This window comes from Schistocerca cancellata, chromosome 5 (genome assembly GCF_023864275.1).
Source record: "Schistocerca cancellata isolate TAMUIC-IGC-003103 chromosome 5, iqSchCanc2.1, whole genome shotgun sequence".
In the NCBI taxonomy this organism is placed as follows: Eukaryota; Metazoa; Arthropoda; class Insecta; order Orthoptera; family Acrididae; genus Schistocerca; species Schistocerca cancellata.
Window position 1 is genome coordinate 830405333 of NC_064630.1, and position 10988 is coordinate 830416320.

Below are 10988 nucleotides of genomic sequence, written 5' to 3' on the forward strand. Positions count from 1 at the left end.
ATGTAATCATGTTTTCTTTTCACTATAATGTGTACAAGTAATAACTAAAACCTCATTATTTACTATTTTTCCCTAGGTTACAATATTATTTTACCTTTCACCTTTATTGAATGGCAGCCATTTTTGTTTGTAAGCACACGACCATGTTTCAGTTTAGAGATATTAGCAAAAATATGAATATCTCTGCACTGGGTTAAGTTACAACATTGCAATTGACATGATTGTTTTTAGAAAAGTGTCCTCTACAACACTGTCTATTGCACAAAATACCCTAAATTCAAAAATAAATATATGATTTTTGCACAGTTTGTACATCTATATGATATCAATGTACTTTAAAAATTTCAACATTGATATCTGACTGTGAACAAAGATATAACTTTCTGAAAATGAGGAGATAATTCACATTACTCTACAACTGATCTTATGGCTGTTGCCTATTTATGTGTGATACTGGCAGGATATAATCAGTTATTATTGAAGTAAGGTACTGAATTATATCCAAAAAGTGAAAACATCACTGAAATTAACATTTATATTATGCTGACATACTTAAATTAAATAATTTCAATTAACATCCTTCAAGATGTGACTGTTCCTAAACCTGGTGGTGAAAGTTAAGAACGCTTATTTCTTCACACAGCTTCTGTGACCTCCCAATTGCTATGGTAAGTTCAAGCACTGAAAGTTTCATTAAAACATTTTTCATTGGTATCCAAACTTTGTCACTAGTAGATTTCTTGAACAATGTTCTTGGGCCAGCAGGATGGTAAAAATGCACAAAAACATATTGTTTTCCAAACTTATTCTTTCAATCCCTGCAAGCCACCACAGTCCATCGTACACACATCCCACTATGTCATTCAACGTTAAAGACAGAGATGTAAGTTTACTGAGACAATGATCATCATAAATTTCGGTTTCTGATGTTACATTGCACCAACCTAAGTTTTCTGAAATTCTAAGGAATATGTGGAAATGCCTTGTTCCTTTTATTGGCATACAGTTTTCAAATCTGGTTTGAAGTGTTGTTTTCATATGCAGAACCACTTCTTTTGTGATCAGAAAATAGGTAATGCCTTCAATATTATCCTTGCAAAAGACATACATGTCCTGTACTGTGAGAATTTGGTCTGTGGTTGGTCTTTGTAGGCTGGCTCTACCTACTCCACATTTCGTTGTACCTCCTACTCCATCACATGTATTTTTACCATGGCAAGATGCAAAAAAATGACATTCAGTCTCCAACCCAAAGTCTACTTTGTGAATGCACAGATTTAAAAAATTCTTTTTGTTCTTATACTGACTACCACATCCATCTGAAAAATATATCAGCTTCTCAACCTTGGGAAAATTTTCTTTTATGTAATTTATTATATACTTTTGAAACACAAATACAGCCAAAGTGTTGTGCTCCAATAGTTGCTTAGAATGCAAATTGAAGAACTGCAAACTTCACCTTCCTCATTTTTAAAGTAGAGAATAAATGAATGCACTATTGCCTGGTCATTGACCCAGTGGTACACTTGTATTGCATCCTGAATCACAAATGTAAAATTTTCTACAAAATCAGCTAGCACTATGCATTCAGTTTCCTGAAGTTGTACTTTTTTGTTCTTCAAAAACTTTGGATTTTGGAATCATAGTGGTGACTTCTGAGTTTTTGTAAATTATCAATTAAAGATTCCAAGTACTCTTCCTGAGATTTAACCACTGCTATCATTTCTGCTCTGTCCGTTGTGACCCATTGTTTGAAGGTAATACTGTCTGGCATTTCCTCACCATATTCATGAAACAATTTAATAACAGTTTCCTTACCAGGGCATTTACTACACAAACTCATCATGCAGTCATAACTGTTAGTGTCACAGACTATTAAATCTAGTAACTCTGTTGTTAAGATCACTGAGTTTTGCACCGACAATCATCAGTTTGACATTTTGATGATATAAACAAACACATATGGAGTATGTCCCTGACGAGCCACCCAAAATACAACACTATGGGTGGAGGTCACAAAATTTTGACCTTGCAATTTTGCATTCAGGATGAGAATTTTTGAAAGCTACATAAATTTCATTTAAATTTGACAGCACTAGTCATTTCTGCTTTGTTACTTTAACTCCATTTATAACAATTCTTTTGCTATCTTTGCAACCTGGGCACATTCTACTGTTTTCATCACCTTTAAAAAACTGCTGGATCTTTTTCATTGTTTTATCACTTATACCTACTCATTTCTTCTTTCCTAAAACTGGAAGAATGCGTTGCTCTTTCACTAATTTTTGGGTTAGTTTAACCAAACGATGAGAAACATTTAATTTATGAACTATTTTTTCTCTTGACCATGAGTCAGGGAGCAAACTTAAAATTTTAACTTTTTTCTCTTTAGATGTCAATGAACATTTAATTTTTAATTTCTCTATTAAGCTCAAATATTCAGTGTCATATGATGCTGGTGGTGGTTTTCTTCTTCTTTAGAAATAACATTGGTACCTGTATTATTACAGCATGATTCCAAGTCTTTTCTAATTTTGTTTGATATTTGTTGTACCATATTTTCAATAGCTGCTTTTCTTTTTCTGCTACTTAATTTTATTATTTTCAGGAAGGAGATACGTCTAGCTTAGAACAAGCAAAATAAAATATGCTGACAACTTCCTCATTAGGAATATAAACGTCATTAACAAGGTTACATGATTCTGGTTCTGGATTCACAACAAATATTTTTGAGTAACAATTTGGGCGCAGGGAATTTGCAGGAATCACATTATGTTTCACTTGGGAAGCTGTTTCAATCTTACAAGGACAAATGTTTAAGTTTTATTTCCCTCAAACCTTTAGTATCAGGCTTTTTATGAGTATGGATCACAGCACTTCCTTCCAAAAATGTGGTTGTACTTCAGAATATATTTCTTCTCATGATACTCACACACTGAAGTTACAGAAGAACTTACTCGAAATTTAAACAAAGTTTGTCTAACTTCATCAAAGTCATTGACATTTTTCAAGTTTTTTGAAACTGAACTGTAAACTGTTTTGTGACACACTGCACTTGCTATATGTCCAACAGAGCACTGTTCATCCATGTTATTGCATTCCAGTTAATATCTCAAAATTAATTACAAATTACACACAGAACAAAGCACATAACACATTCTACACTATCAATGAAGAGTGTACATCCACTCTAACAGAGGTTTCAGAACAGACTGACTACAACAATGCCACTTCCAGCAATAATAAGTACTTCTACAATGCCACACTCAGCAATAATGTACTTCTTTATTGACAATAAACCTAAACATAAATGGGCATTTTTATTGCCATAGAACAAAAGCAAAACCTCCTATTGTTTAATACTGTATTATTTAAAAATAAATAAACTAAATGAATATAGGTTGATAGTGTTAACTAAATATATGTCACAATTAAATTTTATTACAATGAAACAATACACCAATTAAATAGGCAACAGCCATAAGATCAGTTGTAGAGTAATGTGAATTATTTCCTCATTTTCAAAAATTCATATCTTTGTTCACAGTCAGATATAAATGTTGAATTTTTTACAGTACATTGATATCATATCGGTGTACAAACTGTGCAAAAATCATATTTTTATATTCAATCCCATCTGAGATAACTAACCCCAAACTTTACAAAAAATCAAAATTTTCAAATTTCAAAAATTCGTAAAATATCAAGGAAACATTTTAAAGTGTTCTTACTCTATATGAGGCTAGCAGAGTATGATATCTAACTATAGGAAAAAAATAGTGTCTCATAAATCACTCCTTGTTTGATATTTTTGGGCCTAAACAGTGGATTTTTGAAAATTTGGATACCAAACTTTGGAGGTCATTTTGACTGGTTATTTTTGAATTTAGGGTATTTTGTGTAATAATCAATGTTGTAGAGGACACTTTTCTAAAAACAATCCCATCAATTGCAATGTTGTAACTTAAACCAATGCAGAGATATTCACATTTATGCTAACGTCTCTAAACTGAAACATCGTCGCGTGCTTACAAACGAAAATGGCCACCATTCAGTAAAGGCGAAAGGTAAAATTTTTAGAAAACTATTTTGAACTTCTCAATTTTAGGGTGATCACATATAAAAAAAACTAAAATATTTAAAAATTGTCAAGCAACCATCACTGGACACTTTCATATGGATTGACCCGGCTAGTACTCATATGTAAAATGGTTTTATTCTTATATCAGAAATAATATCCACTTTTATCCACTATGTCACCTTTAAAACTTAAACTCCGCCCGAACAGACCATGAAGGCCTAACGGTACCGACCGGGCGCCGTGTCATCCTCTGTCCGAAGGCGCCACTGGATACAGATGGATATGGTGGTCAGCACACCGCTCTCCTGGCCATGTGTCAGTTTACGAGACTGGAGCTGCTACTTATCAGTCAAGTAGCTCCTCAGTTTGCCTAACAAGGGCTAAGTGCCAACAGCACTCGGCAAACTGGATGGTCACCCATCCAAGTGTTAGCCCAGCGCGACACCACTTAACTTCAGTGATCTGATGGGAACCGGCGCAAGGCCATTGGCATTATATCATCTTTATTGCTAACTAAATCCAGTACCTCACATATGCGGAAAAGCTATTAAGACAAGAAGCAACAATTATTATAAGATATTGTCACTGAGAAAACTGTTGTGATTAATCAGATGCTGGTCATATTCAATTTCTGTCACCATAAAAACTTCACCCTTCATCAAATTTGAATCTGAAAACTGATGTAAATTCCAACACAGAATAATATCATTACAGTACTAGCATATACAATTACATACACAATATTCTTCAACTGAAATTTTACCCTCAGTAGTCTGTCAATGCTCTGATTATATCAGTTCCTATTCAGTAACACTAGTAACGGCGCTTCTCATTGATTTTTATACAAACTACACCAAACTTCAGCTAATACATTTAGTTTCCAGTGAGCTGTAACTACATGTTTAAGCCATTGAAATCTGCACACAACAAATTTTTTCACACTCATATCACTTAAAGTACTACATATAACATGCATCTTACATTTCACTTACAGGTGCATGTAGCACGTTTACCTGAAACTGTGGATATTTTCCTTTACATGTGACAGAGAATGAAAAGTCGGTGGAACATCAAATGGTTCTGTTTTTTATTTTCAGTGCCAATAGATCTAGATGAAAAATATTTTCTTCATAGCTTTATTTTGTGTGTTGGCTTGGTTTTTTTTTCTTTCCTTTCCATTTTCAATCTGTGGGTCAAACAATTCCATCAAACTTCTTGAGTAGTAAAACTGTTATTACAAGAGCTTGCTGAAAAGTAATTTTTATGTGAAAACTCTTAAAGGATTTTAAATAAAACTAATGTTATTAACATTGTACATCCTTATTCTTCTTGTCTACATATTTGCAGCCCTTTGCTGCTACAAGGCTCCAAATTGTAGTGTGTAACATGTCAGAGTTTAACATAATAACGTTGGTGTGCAAGTAACAGCAGGTTGTAGTTGAGTTTCAAATTCGTAGGGTTTGTCCACACGTGGGGCACCCTCTCCTTCGGCATGACAATGGCAGAGATCACACAAACATCTGAAGGATCTGACTACACGGTTTCGCTGTCATCGATCATCCTCCATACAGTCCCAACTTGGCCCAACTAATTTTCATCTGTTTCCAAAATTTAAAGGACGCCTTCAAGGACTTCACTTTGACAGTGATGAGCAGAGCAAGCAGAGGTGAGACTGTGGCTCTGTCGGTAAAAGTCAAACATTCAACAGTGACAATATCAATAAATTGGTCTCTTGTTGAGTGAAATGTGTTCATTGTCATAGTGTCTATGTTGTGAAATAAGGCCGTAGACATGAAGAATAAAGATGCAGAATAACAACAACATTTGGTTTATTCAGGAGGCTTTAAGAATTTTCACAACAAATTCTGAGGTATAACTTTTCAGCACACCCTCATAGTATTAATGATTATGTAAAAAGAAGTCGTACTGCGACTAGAATAAATAATGAGACTAACTGAAGTTGTATAATTTTCCACAAATAGACCTACTTTTATGAGACTTTCATAAAATGGACTTATGGCAATAAATTCATAAGATTTGTCAACAAATATTTCAACATTAACCTTCAAATCAGTAAACAAACTGTATACCATTGTAAACTCACATGCACCAACAAATGAGAAAAACAGAACACAAAAAGAACAAACAGAAATTTTTTGGCAGGAACTGTCAAACACCTTAGACCAGATTTCATCCAAAAACACAATAATATTGTTGGGAGACTTTAATGCTCAAATCGGCAAAGAACGTCATCACCAATCCATAGTAGGCAAATTCCCTGCGCATAAAAGAACCAATGCAAATGGAGAAAGACTTATTAGTTTATGCAGAGAACATGACATAGTACTAAAGTCTACATATTTCAAAAAACTCCCTAGAAAACAAACTACATGGGTATCCCTGAATCCAGTCTGTGGGGAGAAACAACTTGACCATGTTGCTATAAGCAGACTGTCTGCATCAGAGATACTCAATGTAAAAGTTGCTAAGAGCGCAAGTTTAGATTCAGATCACTATCTATCTGTCGTTAAATTCAAAATTAGACTAATATATAAAAGAAAGAGCGAATATCAACCTAAAAAGTTTGACACTCAGAAATTAACCAAGGAACACAATTTCAGGACACTTTTGGAAAAGAAAACAACCTAAAACATGAGAACAACTTCAAAAAGATATAGTACAGACAGTAGAAGAAACCATTCTCCTTACCAAAAAATATAAACATGCCTTGTGGAATGATGAGTGTGACAAACTAACCCTAACAAGACAACGGGCTTGGAACATTTGGAATGCCAACAAAAATGATAAAAATAGGAACTCCCTAAAAGAAGCCCGGAAGCAAGCTTCAAAAGGCCTTAAAAAGATCCAAGTTCAATACATAAAAGACCAACTAGCATCAATAGACTCCAACTTCAAACAGAACAATGCTAGGGACTTTTACAAAACTTTCAAAAGTAACTTAAAGAAATACTCTCCTCCTAGTCTATTTTTCACGGACCCAAAAACGCAGAAAACTGCATACAATAGCATAGAGAACTGTAGAATACTTGCTGAATATTTTGAAGAACTACATAACTGTTATCCACCGAAAGAAAAATTTAATTTCAATATTGTAAACCCAACACCACCAGACTCCAAGCCGCCAACCACAGAAGAAATAAAAGAAATCGTAAAAGAGCTTAAAAATAATAAAGCCCCTGGAGAGGATAATATGGTTGCTGAACTATGGAAGTACTCTAGTGACAACATGATACAGTGTCTATCAGAAATACTAAAAGAAATCTGGACAACACACAGATTACCACCAGACTGGACATCTGCATTAATACATCCACTACATAAAAAAGGGAAGAAAACAGATCCTAGCAATTATAGGGGAATCTCCCTCTTACCAGTGACCTATAAGATCTAGTCTAAGGCGCTTTTAAAAAGAGCAGAAGAGATACTTGACAAACAGCTAGGAGAGTATCGGGCCGGATTTAGGAAGGGAAGGTCATGTGCAGAACAAATACTAAATTTAAAGAACATAATAGAAATGAGGAAAATCAGGAACTTAAAATATGTAATTACTTTTGTGGATTTTAAAAAAGCCTATGAGTCAATTGACAGAAATACACTGCTTGATATCTTAAAAGAATTGGGACTCGATGCTAAAACAACTGCAATAATTAAAGGTACTTTGACAAATACAAAATCGAAAGTAAAATTTAGGGGAGAGCTCTCAAAATCGTTTGAAATAAAGTCAGGTGTTCGACAGGGAGATGGTCTGTCACCTCTGCTTTTCAATTGTGTCTTGGAGAAGGTAGTTCGAGAATGGAGGAAGGCCATCAATACTAAAGGGATTCAACTAGGGAGAAATCCAAACAAGATCACTGTCGACTGTTTAGCCTTCGCAGATGACATGGCATTGATTACATATTCACTAGACAATGCCCAAGAACAAATAAGAGAACTACAAAAACAAGCAGCCAAAGTAGGACTACAAATATCCTATGAAAAAACAAAGTTTATGACAAACATCTGTGATGCTCCTCAAAATATTGCAGTTGACAACAACACAATACACAAAACAGATTCCTTTAAATACCTAGGAGAGTGGATTACATACAATGCCAAAGAAAAGATAGCTATAGAAACTAGAGTGCACAAAATGGAAAGAGTGTTTCATATGACCAAAAACGTTTATAATACAAAATCCTTGTCCTGGAACACAAAATTAAGACACTACCAAACAGTGGCCAGACCTGAAGCTCTCTATGCGGCAGAAACACTTAAACTAACAAGAAATGGAGATCTTGAGAAACTAGAGAAGGTCGAAAGAAAAATTTTAAGGAAAATACTGGGAGCTAAAACAAACGATAATGCTGAATACAGGTTAAGACCAAACAGAGAGCTATATCTGAAAACGGAGAAACTAACCGATGTAATGAGGAAGAGGAGACTACAGTTTTTTGGACATATATTCAGAATGGATAACAACAGACTAACCAAGCGGATATTCACATTACTCAATAGCTACAAATCCAAACCAGCATGGTTCATAGAGACTGAAAAGGACATTGAAAATGCTGGAGTTACAATAGACACAATAGAAAACAGAACACATTTCAGAAAGGCAGTTCAAAAGGCAGAATTTCAGGAGAGAAAGAAAATAACTAGACGAAAGTGGACTCAAGAAGAATGGGAACAACACTCTAAATGGATGAAGGAAATTTGGAAACTGAAGAAATCTAATACAATGAAGAGTAGCCAAAGTTGATTCATCGTACCCTCCAAATGGGTTATTAGAAAGAAAAAAAAAATACAAAACATTAGTCACATCTGATTAGTAGCGTTGTCACAACTTAATATTCATTCTACAGTCATTTGGTAATACTGTCACAACTTAAAATCCGTCTTGAGTTGTTCAGTTATGGTACTTTATTTGGAAAAAAAAATTGCGTTTTCAAACAACACAGCCTGTGAAAGGTATTATTACTTCCTTGCCGTACACGTATTTTTCTTTGCAATCAATCGCTGCACAAGATCTCACCATCGTAACAGACAGAATCTTCGTTGAAAATTGTACAATCAAGACGAAATTAAACATTACTATATCACCTACCTGCAAACAATAGCGTATCTGTCACCTGACGGATCAGATGTCACGCACAGTACAGAACAACACTATATCTCACCAATGATCAAAGTTTTTATTATAATAATAGAAGACAAACCCAGTATTGCCTGGTTATTCATTTTGCCAATTTTCTATTAGAAACGAAAACAAAAAACTGAACTGCGTTTGTAGGCAAATATTGAAAAAATAATTCAAACCCATGCCTTCGTGAAAACACCTTTGAGATTATGACACAGTCGTACGGTACAAAGAAATATGTATAATGTCCAATGGATAAGCAGAGTAACTAAATTAAGTAACGTAGTACGAAAAATACAAATTCTCTGTAACATTTATTTTTGCTCTTTGAGCCCAACTGCTTCGCGTGTGTACGAAGCGATTTTGTAAATGTCTCCATGGCAACTCCTTTTCGTATAGCTCTATAGACGCCTATTGTTTTCGCCTACACTCTTTTCATCATAAGAAAGAATAAACCTCAGAGTTTTGCTTGAATCTCATTGGATTTCGATTCACGTGTAGCGGAAGCCAACCTTTGACCAGTACAGATAAGTACGATCATAAGGATACGTTTTATGCTGTAACGCACGCACGTAGACTGAGTGATAATGTGTGGGACAACAGCTTTAAAACAGCGATGTAACTAACCTGCAGTGATGTGAGCAGTTGCAGTTCAAACGTAAAAAGAAGACGAGCAAAGAAAGAATGCAGTTTCGGATGTCATTTAATTTTTAAAGAGAATAAAATAATATTCGGCAAAACTCCAGCGTTACCGCGCGCTTCTTAGGAGACCAGACGGAAAGCATAAAATGCTCCCGCTCTCATTTGAGAAAGGCGAAAGTGATAAATCGCAAATTAAGATGTAGCGTGTTGAAAACCAGAAAGTTGTTGTTTTATATCAGATAAAATAAGGTTCCATATCTTGCTTAAAGGAAAACTTTTATCTCTATTTATAATGTCATCAGATAATAGTATTTCGATGGATTCTTTGAGCACACAATCCCAGTAACGAGAAGGCGGAGCAATAATTTGACCTTCATTGAGACAATGTTCGTCGACGGCAGATTTTTCAGGCTGGAGCAAACGTATGTGACGCTGATGTTCCACACATGGTCATGAACAGTGCGAATAGTCGTCGAATATAGGCCTTTCCAGAATGACACGGAATTTTATAAACTCCAGGCTTTCTCAATCCCAAACCATTTAAACAGATCCAAACAGGGCTCTAGTCTTGGCCAAAGGCAAAGGAACATTTTTAATATCATATTTCCCGAGAATTCTAGAAATTTTTTAAGAAATACTTCCAGCAAAGGGTAGAAAAGCACCTGATTTACTAGTATCCGGCGCTGGTTCATTTGATGGTCCAAACTGAGAAGCACGATTGATTTGGTGATCTGTATATCCGTTGAGCTTGAAGACAGCCTTAAGATGAGCCAGTTCCTGTGTCAAATTTTTGAAATCAGAAATGGCATAAGCTCTCTTGATCACTGTACGTAGAACTCCCACGCGCTGATGTGGTAGATGACAGCTCGTAGAATGAAGATAGCGGTCCGTATATATGAGTTTATAGTATACCCATGTCACAAGGTACCATTTTCTTTTTTGTGTAGTAGAACATCCAAAAAAGATAATTTGGCATCTTTTTCAGTTTCCATCGAAAATTTGATGCGCGGATGAAGACTGTTAAAGTGATCTAAAAAAAACGATCAAAAGCTTCCATTCTATGTAGCCAAACAATGAAAATATCATCGACGTATCTCTAAAAACATGTAGGTCGAAGAAAAGAAGTCC

At 35.0% G+C, this 10988-nt stretch overlaps 1 long non-coding RNA gene across 4 annotated transcripts in view; it reads right to left on the reverse strand.

Moving 5' to 3' along the window:
* Positions 1-9966, reverse strand: part of LOC126187570 (uncharacterized) — a 30595-nt gene extending 20629 nt beyond the window's left edge. For 3 of the 4 annotated variants that reach the window (XR_007537760.1, XR_007537759.1, XR_007537758.1), the window contains exons 1-2: positions 9186-9783; positions 5095-5267 (exon numbers count right to left, since the gene is read on the reverse strand). This is a non-coding gene — a long non-coding RNA (uncharacterized LOC126187570). Of the gene's footprint in view, positions 1-5094; positions 5268-9185; positions 9784-9845 lie in introns of those variants that run through there. The other variant, XR_007537761.1, reaches the window with a different exon arrangement.
* Between the last annotated feature and the right edge of the window lie 1022 nt (positions 9967-10988).